Source organism: Globicephala melas, chromosome 1 (assembly GCF_963455315.2).
Source record: "Globicephala melas chromosome 1, mGloMel1.2, whole genome shotgun sequence".
Taxonomy (NCBI): Eukaryota; Metazoa; Chordata; class Mammalia; order Artiodactyla; family Delphinidae; genus Globicephala; species Globicephala melas.
The window spans coordinates 6,010,807-6,036,925 of NC_083314.1; positions in this window are offsets into that span (position 1 = coordinate 6,010,807).

The following is a 26,119-nucleotide window of genomic DNA, read 5'->3' on the forward strand; positions in this document are numbered from 1 at the left end:
TGACACCCCATCGCTTGCACCATATTCTATTCTTTTCTGTTCTTTAGAAGCAAGTCAATACAACCAACCCATACCATACCAGGTGCCTGGGATCATCAGGGATCAACTTAGAGGCTGCCTGCCACATAAATATGTACATTAAGTTAAACACATTCAAAAGAAAACTGATGACTGCTTAAGTAATATACACTTAATAAAATATAAGAATGTCTACTAGGTCAAAGAGAGTATGAATTCTGGGACATCATGGATGAAAGAAAACATTTTTTTTTAAAGGCTTCTATAAGTCTAGGTAAATTGGGATATTATGTTCTTAATACCATCAGAGTTTAAATACAACATTGCAATGAATCATTTTGTTATTGCATATGTAAATTTATATATAGTTCCTAAAATTTTTAATTGCTTGTTACTGCAATATGAAAAAAAAAATCTTGAAAGTTTTTTTTTATCTTACTTGATGTATCTCTTGTTACCTTTATTTTGTGTTAAATATTATTTAATTCACAATGCCGATTCTTGGGAGCCTGACCATTACGTGATGGCTGTAGTGAAGTGAATTCTTCCTTTTAAACATCTTGATATTTTCAGATAGTCTTGCAACTGTTAAATTTCTGAAAATTTGCCATGTCTTGCAATGGTAAAAATCATGAAGAAAACACTTTTGTTATCATTATTAGTGATCATCGTCACAAAGTGAAGCTATTTTGTAGTGCTTTGTTCTTTTCAAGATACTTTCCACACTGAAGAAATTCATTTGGCTTCTCAGAATTTTATGAAGTTACATTATTCTCACTCTTTTCCACATTCAGTTTTGATTTAGAATCCAAGTGAACCAAGAGTTAACTCATAAGCCAAAGTTTTTTCCATCTCAAAGGGCTAATTTGAGGGCTAAGCCCATAATTTGACAAAAGTGTTTTCTAAAAAATTCTTTGGACACTGCACTTTGCAATATATATGGTACCCTGCTGAGAAGAATGATCTCTTCCTGATACAGAAAATCTGACAACGTTGTAGAAGGTCAAAAACTGTTTTCACTTTAGAATGTGTATTTCTTAAAGTTATTGTTACTTAGGTTTCACTGAATTTTTAAAACAATGCAGAATCTTCTTTTCTTCAGTATGTACAAAGCATGAATCTCACTCTACTCAATACTCTGTAATGACCTATATGGGAATAGACTAAAAGAGTGGATATATGTATATGTATAACTGATTCACTTTGCTGTACAGTAGAAACACAACATTGTAAATCAACTATACGCCAGTAAAAATTAATTTAAAAAAAGAATCTCACTTGGAACATTTGCTTCCAAAAGAAGAACATGTAGCTACAAATATTCTTCTTTTGATGAACACAGAATATACCCTGAGACAGTTATTAATCTTGATATTATGACTCCTCTGTTTTGAGATATCAGGAGATCATAATTTTATAAATAAATAAGTTCTTATCATAAGAAAAAAAATTTTTGTAACTATATGGGGTGATGAATGCTACTAAAGTGTTGAGTCACTGATTCTGCCTTCCTGGGTTCTAAGTTTTGAAAATCAGGCATTCTTAAATTTATCCACAAGGTGCTTAAAAGTTAAAGCACTGGCTAGTGGTACAAAGGTACACTTGTGTTCTGTGTTTATATATTCATCAAATTGCCTTGTTTAACTTGCCACTGTGAACTGGCAGCTTATTTTGGATCCAAACTGGGGACCAGCAGTTGTAATGGCAGGTAGAGAAAGGAAGTAGGAAAAAGGACATTTTTTTCTCTTTCTACTATGACTAAACCTATTTAAACTGGAAAATATATTGGGTATCTTACTCACAATTTGAGTTCTACTTGTTTGAATTTCACTGCTTTATATTTTAAATGCCAAATTACCAAAAAGAGATTTTTTAAAATATTTATTTATTTATTTGGCTGCATCAGGTATTAGTTGCGGCACGTGGGCTCTTCGTTGCGGTGCGCAGACTTCTTTCTAGTTGTGGTGCATGGGCTCAGTAGTTGCGCCGTGCAAGCTTAATTGCCCCGCGGCATGTGGGATCTTAGTTCCCAGACCAGGGATTGAACCCGAGTGCCCTGCATTGGAAGGCGGATTCTTAACAACTGGACCACCAGGGAAGTCCCCCAAAAGAGATATTTTAATAAACTTAATCCATTCCAGGAAATTATTCATCTCTTGGTTCAAGTACTTCTACACAGTGGGAGAAATCGACCCAATTTACAGTTGACTAGTGACTAAATTAATGATCCAAGGGGGTAATATGCTATTATTTCTTATTATTAGTCTGGTTCAAATGCACTAGAGCAATGCTCTTTATGACCTAAATATCCCATAGGTTACTTAAGAAAACAACCTTTTCCAATAAGATATCTCCCACAGGGAATCACTGCTCATTTAAAAAGCAACCATAAGGATTGCTTGTTCTTTTTTGTTTGTTGCTTTTGTAAATACTTCTGCCTATTTCCCACTGATAACAATCTAAAAATTAGCAATTTTTGAAATATTTCTAAATCATTTAGTGCATGCCTCCTTGTTTTCTCAAATAAAATGTAGAAGTGGCACCCTTTTGATAAATGAGGCTATCGTTTTGACCTGACGTTGTTATACTGAAAAACTGTACTTGCCCATTTCCATCCTTGTAGTTTTCTCTGATTTTACAAAACATCCTATTTAAATTTGTTTTTTGTGTTTTCTGCCTTACAAGAAAGCAGTTATTCATGCTTTATAAGTAAAAAGGAAATAAATACTGAATAACCACCATGGGGAATCCTCCTTAGAGTCAAGTGTTTAGATTCCGATGCTGAATTTTAAGCAAGTTTCCTCACTCTGTTAGCTGCACTTTAAAATGGTGTTGGAAATTACTGTTGTTTCTGCAAAAAGGGAAAATGCCAGAAAATATGAGAAACTTATGCTAGGCTACTTTATGTTGGTGGTGGCATCCTTACTTTATCTTGGCATCAGAAGACTAGATGGGTTAGTCAAATCCAGTTTGATAAACTCCTCTGAATCATACTTGTTTGTAATTTTTATATTTACAAGTTTTTCAACAGAGAGTGGTGAATAAGGGGAAAAGTTGTCATCCTTAAATAGGTCCTCTTGGTACCATTTCTCCCCTGAATGGAAATCTGAAAATTATTTGCTAAATCCTGAGTGAACTTTAGAATTCTTTAGAACTTTAGAATTCTTGAAGTCTGTGAATTGACATGTTAAAAGCAAGCTCTCAGTGGTGGCTGCCAAGGCTTTAATCAGAGAAAAGTGACTCAGTTTGAAGTAGTTTGAGTTCAAATAAAAGATGTGCTAAGATTTCAGATATGGTACTTAATTTTGAAACTGTTGCAGCAGATTTAATCTGAAAATCAGTTTAACGACTTGTGAGCATTACCTATGGAGCTGTATGAGGAATGGTTTCAGATTTTATGTTGAATATTATCTACTCTGAGATTACATTTTGTGACAGATAGCGTAAAACATAGAGTTTACAGTTTTTAAAATATTTGAATGATTTGTGCTATATCTGAAAATTTATAAGAAATAATGAAAATACTAACATTCTATAATATTCATGTAGAAACCAGTATTACATTTTTTCCCTGCTTGTTCAAGTTATAGTTTATTACCCATCCGTAGATTTAAAAGAAAAAAACACTTATTCCATTCATGTGATTTTCTGCTTTTATGAGACTTTTCTGCTCCTCTTTTAAGAGGAAGAGATTGTCACATTTTACAAGCAGCTGCTCTATTCTTCAGAAGCTGAACATGCCTTGCAGAACAGTGCCTGAAATGTAATTACTGTTTATGCCAGTTTGCTTTTCATCAATTTGTAGCAGAATGAAATAGACTGCTTTGGATTCATTCCCTGATTTTATATATGTCAAAAAATTATTTTTTTCTACATTAGGTTTTAAATGCCTATCTCTATGTATCTACTTTGGAATAAGGGAATATGCTAATTGAGATCTTTAAGAATTTCAGAAGTTAGTTAACTAACCACCATTCTTTGAAGCTGGATTTTTATTCAGAATACAATTTAGAACAAATTGCTGGAAGAAATACATAATCATTAAGACATTCATTGTTAGTAATAGGATATATACCATAAGGAAATTTATATTGATTAGGATATTAGGATATTATTTTATCATATTTTAAGGCATTTTATTTATTTTTATTTATTTATTTATTTATTTTTGCGGTACGCGGGCCTCTCACTGTTGTGGCCTCTCCCGTTGCAGAGCACAGGCTCCGGACGCGCAGGCTCAGCGGCCATGGCTCATGGGCCCAGCCGCTCCGCGGCATGTGGGATCTTCCCGAACTGGGGCACGAACCCATGTCCCCTGCATCGGCAGGCGGACTCTCAACCACTGCGCCACCAGGGAAGCCCCATTTTATTTACTTAGTGCAAAAATTATAAACAATATTTTTACAAGAATGTTGATCCAATATTTTTCAAAGTCTTTAGGAATCTTAACTTACTCATGTCTTAATAGTCCCTAATATTAAAAAAAATATTCATTGGGGCACTATGGATTGTTATGTCCTGTAAACCATGTGTGGGTACTGGATGTACTCTACAGATCAAGCCAAAAATGTTTCTGTCTTCATGGAACTTAGTTCTTATCATCAGTGCATTTAACTCATGCAATAACATTGAAATTTAAGTGAAAGGTGTTAAATAGAACATAGAACATGTATAAGTTATTCAAAATTTTTAAGATACACTTTGTTACTTTTAAAATACTGAAACTAAAAAGTGTCAGATATACAAAATGTTTGGTGGGTGATATATGGAAAAGTCACTTTCTCTAGGTGCCATGTTATCAGGAATGTTCCTAGCCAACTGGGTAATCTCCGCTGCTCTGTCATCCTCCCTGTCTGTGTCTTACTCTGGTAAATACGATGATTTCCGTTAGCAGTGAAAACTGGAGGACCGCGGGCCTAAGGAAACGTGTAGTCTAAATATTTCTTTTTTTCTTTTAAGTTGCTTCAGTCCCCTTAAAATGATTTAGAAGACTAATAGGTATATCATTCCTTAATTATACCTGAAGATCCCTTTAACCCTTACTCTTTTCTCTATATTCTCAAAGTAAAGGCACAGTATTATCTTAACCATAATCTATACGGTTTAATATTGCCAATGATATACCAATAGCCAGGAAAAAAATAAAAGGAAAACACTAAGCTTTAAAATAAGCTTAAATGCTATAAAGGCAGTAGCATTCATCAATAATAGTCTTGTAGAAAATGAAAATGCCAATCAGACCGATGTCATTTTTAATAAATATGCAGATAATCAAATACTAGCAAATTAATACAAATTTACTTTAAAATTCCTTTTTCCCTTTGTTTCTTGTTGTTTTATTTCTTGCTTTTGCTGCATTACTTTTTATATTTTACCTGAGAATGCCCAGTTTTTTTATATTTATAAGTTAAATAGGTTTTTATAGGTTCTTTGGGATTTTTACCATAGGGGAAGCCTACATGATGGAGATAATGTTAAGGGCTGTTAGACAGAGAGGTTAAAGTAAAGGATGGTTCTTTTCCTTGAGAAGACCATGGTTTAGCAGCATAGAGAATGAATCAGGATTTATTGATTCACCTTAATAGTAGAAATGCATCATAATTTTAGAGATATGGAATATGCCCCGTGCTAGTGCTAACTTTGTATGTTTGACGTATTCTTTGATTAAAAATTATTGTATTCTGCTGAGACATTTTAAAGCATGGGTTTCCTTAACATTCTCTTAGTGAGATTTGTTTTTGTGCAGTATTGGAAAGGCCCCAGAAGAACTGGGAAAACTGCACTGCCACCCCACCATCTTAGAAAGGAACTAGGGAAGATCTTGGTCTTACAAAAAATGCTCAAGGACTCCTTCGGATTTCAAAGGCACGTAAGTCCAGGGACGGTTAAATCACAGTACACCAGCCTGTGAAAATGGCATCTCCTGTATTAGGGTCTGGTTTAGAGAGAGACCCACTATACCAAATGTTGCTTTGTCTACAGTGATATAGATTTTTAAAAAAATTAATTTCTAAATCATTTTGTATGTTGAATTATATATATTCACATGCTTATTTATCTTCAAAGAGTGTCATCTCTCTAGACATATAGTGCCTGGCACAGTATCTTTCTTATAGTAATGTATTTGTTTGAAAGTAATAAAAATCTTAAATTTAAATTCTAGAAATAGAACTGAATTAAGATTCTAGTTCTGGAGGTTGAATTCCAGGTTTTTGTTTTAAATCTGTACAACGTATATATGAAATAAAATACTGAAATTGTTTTATACTAAGGTCACAAAATTATTGAGCTAAACTTTTGTTGATGTCTGTCAATATTTTTACTTTGTACTAAAAATTATTTAAGGATACCGTGTATATCTTGCCTTTGTTATTTACAAATGCAGAGACTACTGGAACCAAATAGCATGTGAAAATGTTTAACAGACATGCTTCTTTCTGGATTTCTTTATATACTTACTATCCCTTGATTTACAAAGTCAGTAGCAAATGTTGCCTCAGGGGAAACACATATAGCATAGGAAAAAAATGTCACAGATCAGTTTTGAATTTCAAATGAGACTTTTCCAGGCCCATTGGGAAAAGTTAGTCTTGAGAGCTACTGCTTTATGCAGAAGTCTGCCTTTTGGAAAATAAAAATATTTGTTAAGCTCAAAGTTGACAACTCAGAGGACTCAGACTACAAATGGTAGAGTAGACCCAAAGGTTCTTTGTCACACAATCCATCTCAGATTGCAAATGGCAGGTGGAAGTCTTGGTGCATTTAGTAGGACTTGTGTGTAGTCGTGGCTGGGTGCTCAGATGATTCCTGTCTGCATCTTGCCCTCTCCTGGGGTCAAAACCCTTCTTAGAGAGAGATAAAGCCCCTTAGATTTGTCTGGGATTTCCAGAGCAGTGATGCCTGTGCTGAACTTCTGGTTGGGACTCTCGCCAATGTCAACCTGGAAGCAGTCCTAGTGGCTATGAAATGGAAATAACACACCATGTATTTAGGCAGAGAGGGATCGGAGAGTCTCCTACTTGCCTGGTTTTCCTGATCTCAGTCAGCTTCCACTACATCTGCTAAGTTTTCCCTTCTCTTCTGGGAGGAAGGAAAACCAAGGGGAACCTCTTTTCTTCCCTCACTGTTGTTCTATGTCTTTGCCTTTTATCTTTGGGGCCTGGAAAGTGTTTCTAGATAGCCTGCAACAATATGTAAGTGTGGACAGTTTTGGAATCCGTTTGAGACTGTTATTCCTTTAGTAAGATAGACTTGGGTTTAATTTATAAGAATCATAGAGTCGAAGTGCAAAAATTTGTCCACATAGTCTATTTTGCTCTGTCATTGAAACATAGGTGCTCAGCAAATTATATTTTCTTAATAAGGACTAGAATTATTTTTTAAAAAGAGCAAATAATATCATATAATTAAACCTGACATTTCTAAGCATTGGATATGTGACTGTAGGGTCCTAAATTTGATAAAATTTAAAGATGATAAAAGTATATTCTATCACTTTTTTTTTTTTTTTTTGCGGTACGCGGGCCTCTCACTGTTGTGGCCTCTCCCGCTGCGGAGCACAGGCTCCGGACGCGCAGGCTCAGCGGCCATGGCTCACAGGCCCAGCCGCTCCGCGGCATGTGGGATCTTCCCGGACCGGGGCACGAACCCGCGTCCCGTGCATCGGCAGGCGGACTCTCAACCACTGTGCCACCAGGGAAGCCCTCTATCACTTTTTATAGCACATTTTACCATCTTGATCATCTTCATAGCCATTTTATCCACTCTTCCTTTGAGAGTGGATGAAACTGATCACACAATCATTATTGGCTACAGTCTTTTCTGGCTTTCTTTTCCTATATAAAATAACTTCTATAGCTTTCATTGTACATAGTTCCACAAAAGTAGTTTTAAAATAACCATCTTTTGGGTATAAAGCATCTGCAAATTTTGTAAATAAAGGTTACTAAAAAAAATAGAAACTGTTTGCAAAGTGAAAAGAGTCATTTTTTTGTCCTGGTGTGAACTCCCACATTAAAGAGGAACTTAGGGATTAAAAGTGTGGGTTTGGAAGTTGTGCAGCCTGGGATTCAGTTCAGCTTTGCTGGTTTTTATCTGTGATCTTGATCAAGCTAGGAGCTCCTAGAAGCCGCAATTCCTCTTCTCTGGAAAGAGGATCAAATGAGATAATGCATAGAAAGTGCTAGCATAGTTCCTGGCTTATAACACACATGGAATAAGTGCTAAGACAAATGTTCCTGAGGGCAGAACTCAGTTCTCATCATTTCTGTCTCCTCGATGCCTAGTATGTGCTTCACATATAGTTGACACAATAAATGTTTGTCAGAGAAATTAGTTTCAATATAATTATTATTATGAGGTTCAAAGTAGACTAGAAACCTGTATAAACAAATACAGGCATAATTGAATACAACAATTGTGTTAGACCAGAGAATGGGCAGAAAGAAGACTTTAATAAAACATTTTAAAATTGAGATATAATTGACATATAACATTATATATTTGTGTCAAGCATACAACATAATGGTTAGCTCTTTGTATATATCGTAAAATGGTCACCACAATGAGTCTAGTTGACATCCATCATCATACATAGTTACAATTTCTTTCCTTATGATGAGAACATTTCGAATCTACTCTCTTAGCAGCTTTCAAATATTCAGTAGCGTATTATTAACTATAGTCACCATGTTGTATGTTGCATCCCCTTGACTTATTTATTATATAACTGGAAGTTTGTGCCTCTTGACCCCCTTCACCCATTTCACCCCCTGTCAACCTGCCTCTGGCAACCACCAATCTGTTCTCTGCATCTATGAGACCAGTTTTTTTGGGGGGGTGGTATTTTATTTTGTTTTTATAGACTTCACATATAAGTGAGATTATAGAGTATTTGTCTTTTTCTGTCTGATTTACTTCACTTGGCCTAATGCCCTCAAAGTCCATCCATGCTGTTACAAATGGCAAGATATCCTTTTCTTATGGCTGAATTATAGTCCGTTGTATATGTATATATATATGTATATATACATATATATATATATGCCAACACAGTTTTATAGTGAAGGAAAACATTTTCATTAACAGAAGAAATTCATTGCAGTCAATAATTATAATTATTATAACATCAGTAAGAAAATGTTGATTTGACAAGTAACATACATTTTTGTATTTGTAAAAATTTTAACAAATTAATTTTTACTTTTATGTAAGTGCAAACCGATAATGCCTATGTACATTACAAAAATATTCAGTTTATTATAGTAAATAAATATGAACTATAGCTTTGGCAAACATTCTGCAAAAGCTATTATATTTTTAATTTAATTTTTTATTGAAACTAAGTTGAAAAAAATGAATAAAAAGAGAGAGAGATCAAATTCACAAAGAAGCACTTAAAAATACTTTTAAAAAATGAAAAAATACACCTTGATGACATGTATTTGCATTAGTAATGCTTTCTAAAGAGGGCCACAAACATAATAATGACTAGAATAGCATGCTGTTTTCAGTCTGGTAAGAATTTGTAAATTATTGTTAGAGTCTTCATAAGTACTATTTATTTAATTGAAAGTATATAAAAAATAACATTTCTTCCATGTTTATGGCTAAATATTTCTAGACTACTAGACCAACCCTGAAATTCTATAATAAAGTCATAATCACAGTCCTTTGATTTGACATTTGATTCTTAATCCACAGGTAATTGAATCGGGAATCAGCATCTTAGACAAAGGTAGTTTTGGACTGGACTTAAGACCATGCCTTTTTTGGGGGGATGGGGAGAATAATCTGATTTATTTATTTATTTAACTTTTTACTGGAGTTTAGTTGATTTACAATGTTGTGCTAGTTTCAGGTGTACAGCAAAGCAAACCAGTTATACATATAGATATATCCATTCTTTTTTAGATTTTTTTTCCCATGTAGGCCATTACAGAGTACTGAGTAGAGTTTCCTGTGCTATACAGTAGGTCCTTATTAGTTATCTATTTTATATATATTAGTGTGATAATTTCAATCCCAATCTTGCTTTGTTAAACAAACAAACAAAAAAAACGCAAAACACAAGAGCTCAAACACACACTTACCTGATAGGGATGATCTCAATTTGATAGTGACGAAACAGTGTAACCACATCCTTTCTGATCGGGAGTTTTAAATATAATGCCCAGAGAGAAAGCCCAGAAGCAGGGCAGTAGAATCGGTACTGAGCCTAGGAAGAGGGGAGAGAGACAGACAGAGGAGAGAGCTGGGTTGGTAAGATGCGGGTGTCACCAGGACAGGAGCCCCAATTTGATACCTGAACTGAAGTTGTTGGTAAAGCCTGCATCTGTAATTTCTGAAAAATACTTTTGTTTTCTTATTTCTTTGTGCTCTCTCTCTCTGAAATAAACTCATTATGAGGGAGAACTTGGAAATGACTCTACTGCTTTAACTTGAAATAACATAATTTGTTTGTACCTTCAGAAATATTGTAAGAATTTAAGCCACTGGGTTCATCTTGAAATCATAATAATTCAAAGGCCTTTTCCGCCAAAAAAAAGAGGCACAGATGAAATAAAATACAGCCATTCCACAGTCTGATGCTAGTTGGAGGCGTCTTATAAAATTCCAAGCAACTTAAAGTTTTCAATAACAATTTTGTTTAGAATAAATATTAGCTATAGTTGGGAGGAGTCTCAGTGTTAACAGACAATTTTGGTTTTCTCTTTCATAGTGTATGCAGCTTTGTAGTAATTATGATAACTGAATTGCATGAAATTTAGAGAAATATTTTCAACATATTTTAGTCTCTGCTTTGTTAATAAGCCCGAGCTAAACCTTAATCTTCACTCTCATACACATATTTTCAACCAAGTGTTAGAGTTAATGTTAACAATATTTGATTTAAGATATCAAAATGTAGTAGCTATTTAAAAAAAATAAAGCTCTGGGGACTTCTCTGGTGGTCCAGTGGTTAGGACTCTGCACTTCCACTGCAGGGGGCATGGGTTTGATCCCTGGTGGGGGAAGTAAGATCCCGCAAGATGCACGGTGCAGCCAAAAAATATTTAAAAATAAAATTAAAATTAAAATAAAGTTCTGTTTCCAGGTCTTCTCAGTTATTTTGTCATAATGATATAAGGGAGCAACTGGAGAGAGGCACTGTTTCTCTGTAAAGAGCAGACCAGAGCAAGGCCCACCCTTTCCTTACACAGAGTTAATTGCTGAATGGCCTTTTTTTTATAGCTGTGCAAATGTAAAGCAAGTAACCACTCATTTCCCTGTAGAACAAACTAACAATACATTTGTAGGCTAGTGAAGGCGCTAGTCTCTCTAAATACTCTTGGATTGGCAGTGCTGAACACTAAATTATAGGCACCTTTGCCAACATGCTCAAGGAGTTTTTTAGGAAGAAAACAATTAGGGTCAGGACCTCTTTTCCCTCAATATTTTTGGAACCTCCATAATGGGATGGAAAGCTTCTAATTCATGTCCTCTGGAAAGATAATTCTCCAGATTCTTAAGAGGAAAGCATCTTGAGGGAAGTGGAGGCCTTTGTGGCATCCATGGATAAACACAATGGTCTGACTGTTTATGTAGGGGGTTGGCACTGAGGTTACAGCTGAGGTTTTAAGTCCCTGAGTGCAACCACTCTGGCACTATATCATTCTTTACAAACTATACCTTAGCATGAGAGAGTGATCTGAATGAGCTCCAATCCCGATCTCAGAGCAGCTTCTAGAAACATAATCATCAAGTATCACTGGACTTGCGTGGCTAGTTTTGATTATTTGTAGGGGTAGAGTTATATGCATCTCTGACTTTTTAGTATTTTATTATTTTTTAATACATCAAATTTTTAAAAGAAACACATGCAGTGTTTGCAATCATATTTTTTAAAAAACATGAAAGTTTAGGTACCGCTTTATAAAAATATTGAGAAGAGTCAAAATAACTGCATAGGTAAATTTAAAGCCAAATCATAAAAATCTTAATTGCTTTCAACACTATATCTAGTAATATGATAACATCATTAATTTTAATGTCTCCTACTTATTTGCTTCAATAATTTTTAAGTAAAGCATAAGAGGGCATGAAAATAGCTGATGTCTCTCTCATCTAAATATTAATCTTTCTAATTGAAGGCTAAATACAATTTGGGTTGAAATGATCATTTAAATCACCTTGATACTCTACATAAAATTCCTTTGACTTGTATACACAATGTTTGGGATGATGGTACACTGGAGAATAATATTATGAATGAAAACAACTCTGTTACCTTCTGGATAAGCAATGGTTTATTCCATTTGCAAAAATATATTCAGTCCCTACTACATGTTGGTACAGTTCTAGGCATCTTGTATACAATAGTGAGTAAAACAAAGTCTTTGGCTTTGTAGAGCTTAAATGTATTTATTTGGGAGAGAGTCAGAAAACAAAATTAGATAACATCAGATGGTGATAAGTATCCCAAAGAAAGATGAGTGCAAGGGACAGGGCATGTGGAAATTGTTGCTGTTTGACATAAGCTGGTCAGGGAGGGACTCTCTCAAAAGGTGACCCATTTGAACAAGCACCTGAAGAAATTGAGGATAGGAATAGCAAGGCCCTGGGGCAGAAGTGTGTTCTGTGTCATCCAGGGAAAGCAAGAAGGTCACTGTGGATATTTTGGAGCAATGTTGGATGTTATTATAGGAAATGAGATCAGAGAGTTAGTCCAGGTCAGAGCTTGTGTTGCCATGTCTAAAACTGTTTTTTACTTTGGCTTTTACTCTATATGAGATTGGAAAGCCATTGGAGAATCTTGAGCAGAAGAGAAACATCTATATTCAGCAAACAAAAAACACATGATGCCCAGTTAAATTTGAACTTCAGATAAACAATGAATGAATGTGAAATAAAACATGTCCCAAATATTACATGGGACACAGTTTATTCATTTTCTAAAATTAAAAGAACAGGGTATCCTGTATTTTAAAGAAATTCTCTCACTGCTGTGTGGTAAATAAACATTTTGGTAGGGAGGAAGTAAAAGCTGGTTGAATCTACTTCAGTAGATTCAAATACTTTCATTCTTCTTTAATCTGAAGCTGCTCTAAAAACTAGTTTATAACTTGATGAGATGTGCTTATGGGACGGTAGGAGAATTTGCCTTATTTTAATAAATATCTACTTTATTCAACTTTCTTTGGATAGCAATAAGATGTTTTTAAAGTAGATACTATAAAGTATATTCTTGCACTATAAATTTTATTTATCATTAGAAAAATAAAATAATTATTTTATACAAAAATAGATAACTTTAAAGAGCAGAAAGTGGACAAAATTAGGTCAGTAACTCTAGACTCTATATTATTTTTTAAGCATAATAGTGCATTTATAAGCACTGTAAGCATTGCATTTACAAATATATTAGACCCAAAAGCAAATCACAAAACTTTTCAGAAGTGAAATTAAGATATTTTTAAAATAAAATGCAATTATATTACAAATCAATGGCAAACTACAAGTAAAATACCCCTCACCTCACATTTTTAGATATTAAGAAATACACAAGTGTATTAAGAAAAGATTCTAATTGATAACAAAATAATGCATATCAAATCTTGTCTGAAAAAGTAAAACAGCATTTTTAAGGAATTTGTAATTTTAAATGTATACCTTAGAAATAAAGTATCATCTGAAAAAGTTGCAAAATGAAAAGCAACCTGGGTCCAAAAAGTGAACAGAAGAAAACATTTTTGAGAAAAATAATTAAATAGAAAGTGTACATGCAGCAAAGTTCAACAAAGCTCCAAAAAATGTTTCTTCTAAAAGAATAATACAATCAACAAAACAGTGGCTACTTAATGGAGAGAGAGAAAAAGAGAAAGAGAAAGCATAAATATATGAATATCAGTTATGACAGAGAATGGGTGACTATAGCTGGAGAAGACATTAAACAGGTAATAAAAGGGCATTATGAACAATCTAACAGCAATAGATTTGAAAATAGATGTGAAGAGTAACTTGCTAAATTTCCCATGGAAAAAAATTAATTAGTATTATATATTTTAAAGAAATGGAATGTTACCAATAATTTTTCCACAAATAAAACTCAAGGTCATGATGGCTTATCTTTTATTCTACCTTACAAATGAGGAAGAAATGTTTCCAATCTTATAGAAGCTCTTCTAGAGAATAGATAAACACTCATTTCATGAGGCTGGGAAACCTTAACACCAAAATCTGACAAGGATAGTAAGAAAAAGGAAAATGACTAGTCAATTTCACATAGGAACATGGGTGTAATAAATTCTTAAAAAAAATTCAAAACAAATTCAGAAATATGTAAATATATAAATACATCTTGAAGAAATCTGATCTAGGGGAATGTAAGTTTTATTATTAGAAATTAACAAAAGTAAATCAATATCTTAACTGAATAAAGAGTAAAACAATGGGTTCACTGCAGTAAAAGTAGCATATTTATAAAACTTCAGCATTCATTTATCATAAAAAGAATAACAATCTCACGATTTTTTTTGGCAAAGTAGGTATAGAAGAGAACTTCTTTAACTTGCAAAGGTTATCTAAAAACATAACAAAAAATACAGATTATTTTATTTTTTCTTCAAAAATGGAAACAATAAAAAAGAGAAAATATTCTGAAATCTCCTAAACATGCCTACTCGCCTACCAGCATCTCAATCTTATGTCAATACTATACCTTTTCTTGTATAGTGATGCTCTTATCTAATACACAGGTTCTCACACTTGTCTACAAGGACATGGCTTGAGAAACTCTCCATACTTTTTGATCAAAAATTCTCTTCTTTTTACTGAATCATTGTCATCAGCATAAACGCTTTATTTATCTTATTTTAAAAATTGTCTAATAACGTCTGTAAACACAATTCTCTTTTTAATAGAGCCAACCATCTCTTGCTGAATAATAAAGTGTGGAAGGGTAGATGAAGCAAGATTAAGTCATCCATGAACTGTTATTTTTCCACTTTAGGTACGAGTCTTTCCTTACTTTTAACACTTATGAGAAGAGTGAGGTTTGTGAAAGAGTCCCATATGTCTTCAAGTTCATTGTCTTGTGCTCTACTGATTATTGCTTCATCTACCTCATTTATTCTACTTCATCTTGAACAATCTCTTTTCTATGAGTCTAAATCATAGAAAATATAATTGTTGAATGGTAGAACTTTTTTTCAGCATTATGGAGCTGGGTTTTTAAAAGGTCATTTTATACTTCCCTTACATTACCCCCATCTTTATATGTCTTATGTTTACAATTAAGGGAAACTTGGATAGGTCTTTTAGCATTGTCACAACTAATTTAGGAACATATTATTTTTATCCATCTTTATATTTATATAATAATAAGTCAGGGAGAATCATAAAATTTAAAAGAGAAGCCTTGAACATCTGAAATAAAATTTGTGTGTGTGTCATGAAAAAATTATTGGTTTCATATTTGGACATTGGTTAAAACTCAACAGAGTGAGCAAAGTGCAGTGAAAATGCAGTTATTTGTGGTACATGTTTATTAAGATGGTACCCTATGTACTATTGGAATTTGAGGTCTATTTGTATTTAAATTTGCCATAAACTTATTAGCAAGAAAGAAAGTCATAATTTACAAAATGTAAGAGATTATTCCAAATTTTGTTGATAGTATTTTATTATTCTGTATTTGCATCTCAATCCCACCCCCACTTCTTCCGTTCTTGGCCCTTTTCTCTCCTGTGCTGTGAGCCCAGGCAGACTGGCTGCTATGAAGGTCACTGCCTGGGCTTTCCTACTGGCTGATTTTGTGTTGGTTTAGCTAATGAGAGTGTCTTAGACTGAATTTCTTGAAAACAGACTTTGAGATGGAGCGTTCTTTAGAGATTAATGGTGATTCTCCCTAAACATATATTTGCAAGGAAGTATTGGCACAAGGAGAAGCCGAGCTGCACTGTGATGACATCTGAAGCTTCACTCACCCTTGGGCGAGCTCTAGATCTGCAATGACCCTTCACAACCGTTCCCATTTCAGGCAAGGGTCAGACCTTTGTAGCCCCACCTCTGCACATCACTTATTGTGCCTTGTTCCCCGGGAGACAAGATTCCTTTGGTGAGGCAGTTCCCTGAAGCCAAGGATATGTCCCAGAGAAGCCTGTCACTATGAGCCATCAGCAGTTAAAGATTCCTAGGAGCAGGGGGATAGGTGCCTAAGTTTTTAAGTGGTGATTTAGGTAAAGCACCGTAAATCAACCAATGAGAGAAATCACAGGATCAGTGGGTGATAGGAGCTCAAAATCCTTACAAATCATCACATCTTTTTTTTTCATATAAGGTGATATTCATAGGTTGTGGGAATTAGGTCCTGGTTTCCTGGGGACATTCTTTAGCCTCCCATAAACATGGGCCCCATTTGGATCTCTCTCAGTTTGGTAAGTGCCATACTAATAGTTCTATTATGTGGTTGGCTCACAACTTACCTATCTTTAAATTGAATTGACAAGGGCTGTCTTTCCACGTGAAACAACTTGGTCAGCACCGCTTTGTGCTTAAAATTAAATACTTCAAAGCAAGTAGCAGAAGAGTTTAGGGAGAAAATAAAGCATTACTAAGATAGTGATGTCATATACCCTATGTCTGTTAAATTATTTTCCACTATGCCTTTATGAAATAAATATTGTTATCTCCATGGAGTATGGGAGTAAAGATGCTTAGAAGGGTTAAGAGATTTTCCTAATATCTCTAAGGTCAGGTTTAGGCTTAAATCCACATTTTTCTAAGTCAGTGAAGTCATAGTGCCTTAAAGATAAATACTAAGGATAAAAGAAAATACTCCACAGGATGACTTACATAATAGCATAAATTTCAATATGAAGTTTTCCTTGATCATTAAAATATCAGACCTGGTTTAAGATGAAAAAGCTGGCAGTTTCCTTTTCTTCCATTTGTTAATGACAAATGTGAACAGTGCCAATCTAGCAATAAATGGTATAAGCTTTCCGGTTTGTTTTGCTGATGCTTTATATAAATGAGCACTTAGGAGAAGAGTTTTGTTGATTCCTTTATTTATCACAGCTTACATGTTGTGAAACATTGTGAGCTATGCAATCCTAATGCCAACAAAAAATGAATAATTACCTAGTACTGGGGTTCTAAACAAGACCCATACCAACAAACAGATGTCAGTAGGATTTTGGCTCCAGGTTTTTGCCTGCAGGAAGTCATTAAAAGATAAGTGGAGAATCAAGTCTGTTCCCCTGGTAGCAGAATTTCTACCCTTTGGAGCCATACAGAGGGGCTTATTTTTGGACAGAAGCGATAGCTCCCACATTAGATGGCAATCACTCTTGTATTTATAGACTTCGTGTAAATCAATCCCAGACAGGCAATAACACGATCCTCTCTGTATTTATTTTTAGGCTATTTAAGAAAAGGAGTTCTGAACAAAGCAAACGTGTTTTAAACAATCCTATCCCTCAGTAAATTTCATAGTTCAATCTTCCAAAATCATATTGTGGTCTATTTATATGCCCTTGATGACTTTCCACTATCTGGAAAGTAGCATTGTATTCCAGCTGTGCAAGCACTGAAATCTGTATTCCAACACGGTCCATGCTTCCACAGAAAGTCGTGATTGAAAGCAGGTGCAGATCATTATACTCAATACTCAGGGCTTTTCTTTCTCTCTTTTTTCCATCTTAGCATCCTAATGATTCTACAAGTTACTGTTTGCAACTCACAAGTTTGCAATGACCTAAAAGGCTTATTTGCTTTTTTTCTCAGATTAAATAAGTTAAATTTCAGACAGTCTTCATAACATCTTTTCATTAACACATATTCTAAGTAATGGCAATGAACCATTAAAAGAGTGTAGGGCAATGACTATGGAGTGATTTTTCTGAAGCAGCAAGTAGCATAAGACAATAAAGAAAAATATATTTTGCTTCAGAAAAGATCAAGAACTATGTAAGAATTAGGGGATCAAGGATTTCTAAAGCTATGATGCCACACACTTGCCATTAATAAATTAAAACAATGTAGTTATGTTTTCCCTGGTTTTGTTCATAGATAATGAGTCAATTATTCCTCTAAAGTCATGAAATGTCAGGCTTATTTTAATATACTCTTGAGGTACCCAAAAGTTTAAAAATAAAAATACAAGAATAAAATGTCTTATTTTTATGTTATTTTATGTATGCCACTTAATGCTCAGCCTAAATTGTGATATCACATGCCAATCATGTTGGTAATATATATTAAAAATCATATGGGTAAATAATATGTGCAAGAGGAGAGCGTTTATAGACAGTATTTTCCATTTTAAACAGAAGAATAAAGTTTAAAGGAATTACTTTGTTAACATCCAAATGGAATGTTTATCCTCTTAGCTGTTACATCCTGCCTTTTTAGATGTTACAAATGAGAAAGTTTAGGTAAAAGCCTACTTAAATTTCAGTTGTTTCCTACTTTCAGTTTTGTGGAAGAACAGGTGGGAAGTCCTAACCAACTACACAATACAGTAAAATCACTGCAGCATGAATCCCAAATTCAAATTAATGTTTCAGCGGCTTCAATATTTAAGTCACTAAAAGCTTCCTAAGGCAGATTTGCATTGTGCTGTTTTCCACAGCGCTCATGCTGACAGATGTTTTTTTCTTACTGGGAAGTTGTGTTTGGGTATAAAGTTGTGACAGATACATCTTATTCCAGTTTTCTTTTTCTTGTTATTAATATGATATGAGTAAAAGGTATCGGTATGGTTGTGACTTGTTTGGTTGTTATTACTGAGTCCCATAGGTCAAAAATCTACAAACATTGTTAAATAGAAATTGTTTATGTGGTCAGGGATGAAGTTAGATGGATTGCCTCATATCACACAGATATGAGGCAGACCTAGGATATAAAATCAGGCAGTCTAGCTACAGAACCTACTCTTTTAAGCCCCAAAATCATAATGTCTTCGTACCTGGTCATATCGGTTAACTTCTCCTGTGTAACAAATGACCTTGTGGTGGATGGACTCCAGGTATTCGTGACCTTGTATAATCTCCTGCCCTGAGTGTAGGTAGAATCTGTGACTTGCTAACCAACAGAATATGGCAAGGGTGATGTTGTGTCACTTCCTTGAGGATGTTATTTATTTATTCATTTATTCATTTATTTATTTATTTATGGCTGTGTTGGCTCTTCATTGCTGCGCGCAGGCTTTCTCTAGTTGCAGCGAGTGGGGGCTACTCTTCGTTGCGGTGTGTGGGTTTCTCCTTGCGGTGGCTTCTCTTGTTGTGGAGCAGAGGCTCTAGGCATCCAGGCTTCAGTAGTTGTGGCATGTGGGCTTCAGTAGTTGTGACTCATGGGCTCTAGATCGCAGGGCTTAGCTGCTCCATGGCATGTGGCATCTTCCTGGACCAGGGCTCTAACTCGTGTCCCCTGCATTGGCAGGAGGATTCTTAACCACTGCACCACCAGGGAAGTCCCAGTCATTGGAAATTCTGATTCAGAGAAAAAAGGATATTATTTAAGGAAGTCTTGGTCTTGCTGGCAGATTCGCTCCAGAGATGCTCTTTTCTGGCTGAGTAAGGAAACAGCCATGTTGGCAAAGCCCATATGGCAAGGAACTGTGGGCAACCTCTGGTGATGGAGGGCAGCCTCCAGCCAAAAGCAGGCAAGAAGATGAATCCTCTGTCCTGCCACCGCGAGGAAATAAATTCTGCCAACAACCTGAGTGTGTTTCAAAGTACATTCTTCTCCAGTCAAACTTCTAGATAAAAGCAGCCTTATTGATACAATTTCGACCTTGAGAGACCCCTAGCAGAGGACCCAGCTAAACCATGCCCTGACTCCTGAACAGTGAAAACTGAAATAAGAAATGTATGGTGACTTAAGTTACTAGGTTACTAAGTTTGTTGCACTTTGTTACATAAGAGGTAACTAATACAATCTCCAGATAACTGTGGTTTAAAACAACAACTAGTCATTTATCTCACAATTCTGCAGTTTGGCAATTGGTTTTGACCCTACTGGAGAATTCTGGTCTGTGCTGATTGGTTCATGTGTCTGCCAGCTGGCAGGTCAGCCACCGTGGATGTTTCATAAAGGAGTTGGTTGGAATGGCTATCAATTTGGTCCTCTCTCCATGTGTACAGGGTATTCTGGAATTGTTCTCAGGATGGCAGGAGAGTTCTAAGTTCTTAAGCGAGCAAACTAAAATTCACAAGTACTTTTCAGGTCTCTGTGGTGTGACGTTAGCTAATGTTCCATTGGCCACAAGTCACAGGGTCAAACGACACTTAAGGACTGGGTGATAGAGTCCACCTCTTGAGGGGAGAAATGGAAAAGGGTGGCTGTGTTTACAATCATCACACCGGTATTCTCCATCTCTAAGTGATACTGCAAGTCACCCAGTTGATGAAGTCTGAAAGCTAGGAGATATCATTGATTCTTCTCATTTTCTCACTCCCCACTTCACTCCTCTATCTGTGTAACCTAAACATAATTGGCTCATTTCTTTCCATGATTATTGTATTTTAGTAGAAATACAAATGACTGGGTTGTATGTCTCAATGAAAATGGGTACTTTGTGCAGGAATAAAACACAATGCTTGCAACTTAGGAAATCTTATGGCTGTTTGTCAGATGTCTATCAACAAGCATTGAATGTAACCTAGTGTATGGGTTTTAGTGTATGTTCCTAAAATAACTAAAAAGTAGGAGTCTCTTGAAGGTCACTTGGAAAATGTGATGTACTTGTTGGGATTCTCTAAGGCTGCAGTAAAGAGTCCTATAGCATACAGAACCACTCAGTTTTTACTTACAGGCTAAACCCAATTCACTCTTATCAGGGGTCAAAAAGTATGATCTGCAGACCAAATCTGGACCACTGCCTAATTTTGTAAGACAAATGAGTTAAGAAACCTGTTCAGATTCAATGGGAGAAGAATTAGAATCCCCTTTTCAATAGAAAGAGTCTCAAAGACCTTGTGGCCATCTTTATTTTACCACAGGAATTTTGTTGAATATAATTTAATAGATTCATGGTTGCTGAGAAGTTGCACCGCATCTGCTTAGAAATGATGAACGTGGCCTTGGGCAGTCAAGTAGTCAGTGTGAAAATCCCAGTTGTTTCCATGTTTAGCTCTGTGATGGAGGAAGACACTTGTCTCCTCTTCAACTTCCTCATCATGGGGCTCATATGCCTGCCACAGACATTTGAATTTTGTTTGTGATACTGATATCCTCAGCGTAATCTCTTGCCAAGTAAAAGTGGTACAGAAGAGGCTTCTGCACCTAACCAGATTATTCTGCTACTTGATATCCTTTTGATTTATCAGGTTTCAGATCTAGCCAGAAAAATACAAGACCAGTTTGACTTCAATATTTGGAATCTTCAAATGATAGATTGCCTATTTTCTCCCAACACTGACTTACTTAATTTAGAGGATTTTAAATGTTGTCAAGTAATATTAAGTAACACTTGTATTTTAATGACATATTGTGCTTTAAAGTCCACGAAGTGATTTTATACACATAATATCATCAACCCTTACAATGACAATGAGTGGTTATTATTTTGTTTTTTTAACTTATAAAGAAACCAAACATCAAGAGAGATTAACTTACTTTCTGAAGTTCACATTGCTAGGGCAGGTTCAGGCCTCAAACTCAGGTTGTAAATTTGAGTCACAAGGAAGAAGACAATATTTTTGATATGTCATTTACTGAGAAAGTTAAACATGTGTGTAAAGGAGAGAAGAGACCCTAATGTGTTATTAAACTTCTAAGTAACATAAATACTGAAAACTGTTACATTTATAAAAAATTAATAAACATCATGTGAGACTATATTAATATTACCTAATTATCACTGAGCTTTAGGTTACATTCAACCCATTGACAGTTTGTTAAGCACCTTCAGTGTGTTTACTTCTGCATGCGCAGCATCTAAAAAAGAATCTAAGGAACACTCTACCATATGAAAAAAATAATTTGGAAATTCAGAAGTGATTTAAGTCTCATTATCATTCTGCTGGTGCAGAGTGCTAAGAATAGTGTTGAGAAGCATTACTTTTACGTTAGCATAATTTTTGTCTTGATGCCACCATTATGGTTTACGTGACAAAGGACTGCAGCCCACTGCCACACCTGCTAACTTTTCCGTGACAGCAAAGAGTATTATGCTATTCAGCTTTCAGAAAGGTTAATTTCTATTTTCTGCAATTATGAATGACATGGTTAGAGGAGGTTATAGGGAGCTGAATTACTGTGATTACTGTTTGCTAGAAATTATGCAAATGTATATAAAAACAAGTTTGTGAAAAATGAAATTAGGCTAGACTTGATTTAACCTAGTGTTATTAATGTTACAACTCAAAGTGTAAATAAAACACCAACATAATAAAATTCAAATCTCAATGTAAATATTATTTTATTATGAAGCACAAATAGGATGCCTGTTAACATAACATTTTTACCATAGCATTGCTGTATTTGGTATCATTGCTGAGGTATTCTGAAGCACATTAAAACCCAATCTTGCATGATGTATAACTTGAAAATGATGCTATTTTATTTTTTTCCCCTAGGAGCACTGCATACAAATATGTTAACCTCATCTTAGAGGCCGAATATTTTATTTGAGTTATGATTTAGAAAATAATCACTTGGTTCCACTAAGCATAAGTTTATGCAATTTAATTTATATTATAGTAATATTAGTAATAGCTCAATTATTCTGTATATTTGAATATTTAAATCTTTGTTTCGAGGTTATTTTTTCTAATTTACTAAATTTCATCACTAAACCATACTTCCACTCATTCTTATCTTTGGTACTTTTTCTAGTTTTTTCTTAGTTTGACAATAGGAGTGAAGGACCCAAAGTACTTTGAAAAAAATTGGGAATCATTTTCCGTGTTACTTAAAGAAATGAATTCATGTTAATGGTTAAAACTTTGTAAAACTGTACATGGACAGGTGTGAATATATTATCATCAGCTTGTTGATTGATATTATGTAAAAATAAAATAAAATCTCAAAATTATATTTTATTCTGAATTATACTACCCTTTAAAATTTACTTCCAAAAATTACAACACTGAGCAAAAATAATCAAGCATAAAAACTAATATTTTATATGTCCTGCTGTAGTTACATATATGGCATTTTGAAGAATATACTAAATGTATATGTACATGTTTTATACCCTCACATATGAGAAAATAAATGTTTAAATGTATGAAAGAGGCAATCATTCTATGTTAGTTTTTAAAACTATGCAATTATGAAGAAAAATTTAAGCATTTTCATACAAGAAAAGTAATGCATAGGCTGTTTCAAAATGCTGCTGAAGCCTTAGGGCCTGTGACTGATGCCCCCACCCCCCGGGCTCGGTGGGGGAGCGACTCATGGAGTGGCCGTAAGGGATCCCACATGCTGCAGAGCAACTAAGCCCATGCACCACAACTACTGAGCCTGCGCTCTAGAGCCCCCGAGCCACAACTACTGAGCCTGCGTGCCACAACTACTGAAGCCCGCACACCTAGAGCCTGTGCTCTGCACCAAAGAGAAGCCACCGCAATGAGAAGCCCGCATACCACAACGAAGAGTAGTGCTTGCTTGCTGCAACCAAAGGCTGCACACAGCAGCGAAGACCCAACGCAGCCAAAAATAAATAATTTATTTTTTAAAAAATGTAATGCATAAGTATGTATAAGTATATAACTCATAAATATAAGTTGATATTGCTTCAAACATTATTCAGAATTTCATGTTAAAAATGGAAGCTTTACTCTTTTTTAACACTATTGATGTGTGTGTTTGCAGGATGTTGTTTTTAAAAACAAAGAACTCCCCCCCAAATTTACATTATGTGTTTATAAATATGGTTACTAGATATGAATATTCATGATCGACTATGAAATCATCAGTGGCTATGAGAGAGACCAATTCAACCTGCCTGTTATTTTTTCCTAGACATACAGTTAAACCAGTTTACTGTGAAGTAAGGTCACGTGACTAAGTGCTATCCATTGGGAAGCAAAGGGCAGAACACTTGCCTGTCTCAGGCCCATCGCATAAAGACCTTCTACATGTGCCCTTCCATTCTGTTTGCCTTTTGCCAGCCTGCTGCTGAAAGGCATAGTGACCCTAGAAGCCAAGCATTCAGTATGGCAGAGCTTAAGGTTGAACACTGAGGTATTATATCACTAATCAGGAGAGCTATGACTACTGGCAATAAACAGCAGTTTTAATTTTGTAAGGAAACAAAGTAAATGCCTCTCATATTTAGAAACATTTATATTTTAGGGTTTTGTGTGTGTGTCTGCTCGCGCACATGTGTGCTTGAGATATATGCGAGAGTAGTTAGTGTGATCTTAACTTATATGTAGACTTAGAAGACATATGGAGTGAAAAAAACTAAACAGAATTTTACAAGTGATAAGAAATGAGATTTTTTTCTGGTTGTCCTTTGTATATCTTCTTATTTAATTTTTTTCCTTTCTTTGATTGTACTGTCCATTATCACAACTGTTCAAATAGGGGTAGATTTTGACTCATGTCTCTATTTTAGAATAATTTTTTTCACTAAATCTTTGACACAATTTGGCTAAGATTGAGGGTTTACCTCAGGAATGCAAGTCTGGTTCAACATGGAAAAATCAATTAGTGTAAGTCACCAAATCAATAAAGCAAAGAAGAAAAATTATATCATCTCAATAGATACAGGAACCATATTTGACAAAATTCAATAAACTTCATTATAAATACCAACAACAAGCTAGGGACAGAAGAAAACTTCCTTAACCTGATAAATAGTATCTATAAAAATACAGATAATTTAATTAATGTTGAAAGATAGAATGTTTTTTCCAAAGATCAGGAACAAAGTAAGGATGTCCTCTATCAGCACTCCTATAAAACATTATACTGAAATTTATAACCAGAAAAATATCACAAGAAAAAATAAAATAAAAGGTATATAGGAAATAAAGGAAGAAACAAAACTGAATATTTACAGTTGACATGATTATTCACATAGAAAATACAAAGGACTCTAAAGATAATTCCTAGAACTAATAAGTAAATCAGTAAAGTTGCAAAGTATAACATCCAATCATATCTATATACCAGCAGCGAACATTTGTAATTTGACATTAAAGAAGGAGTATCACTTATTATAGCACAAAAAAATGAAGTAAACAGGTAAAGAGCAATCAAATATGTACAAGACTTGTACACTGAAAACTACAAAACATTGATGAAAGAAACCAAAGAACTCTATTTAATAGAGAGATGTGCTGTGTTCATAATTGAATGACTCTATGTTTATAAGACGTCAATTTTCTCTAAATAAATCTATAGATTCAATGCAATTCTAATAAAATATAGCAGAACTTTTTGTAGACCACAACAAGCTAATACTGAAATGTATATGGAAATACAAAGAAATAAGACTAACTAAAATAATTTATTCAAGGGACTTCCCTGGTGGTCCAGTGGTAAAGAATCTGCCTTCCAATGCAGGCGAGGTGGGTTTGATCCCCAGTCGGGGAACTAAGATCCCACATGCTGAGGGACAACTAAGTCTGTGCGCCACAACTACTGAGCTTGCGTGTCTCAACAAGAGAGCCCGCATGCTGCAAACTACAGAGCCCATGTGCTCAGGAGCCCGTGTGCCACAACTAGAGAGAGAAAACCCGCACGCCACAACTAGAGAGAAGCCTGCGCACGGCAACAAAGAGACCTTGTGCCAGAAGGAAAAGATCCTGCATGCCTCAGTGAAGATCCCACATGCCACAACTGAGACCCGACACAGCCAAAAAAAATAAAATAAAATAAAAATAAATTTAGAAAAGATAATTTATTCAAAAAGAAAAGAAGATTCACACTACCTGATTTATGAGCTATGATGAAGCTGCAGTAATCAAACAGTCAAGACAGTGGGAGATTGTCAAGGAAAATATACATATATGATTGGAACAGAGTAGAGGGTCCAGAAATAGACCCACAGAAATATAATCAGCTGATTTTTGACAAAGGTATAAAGACAAGTCAATAGGATAAGAAGTGTCTTTTTTTTTTAAAAAAAAAAAAAAGGGCTGTAAAATGGAATCTCTGCATG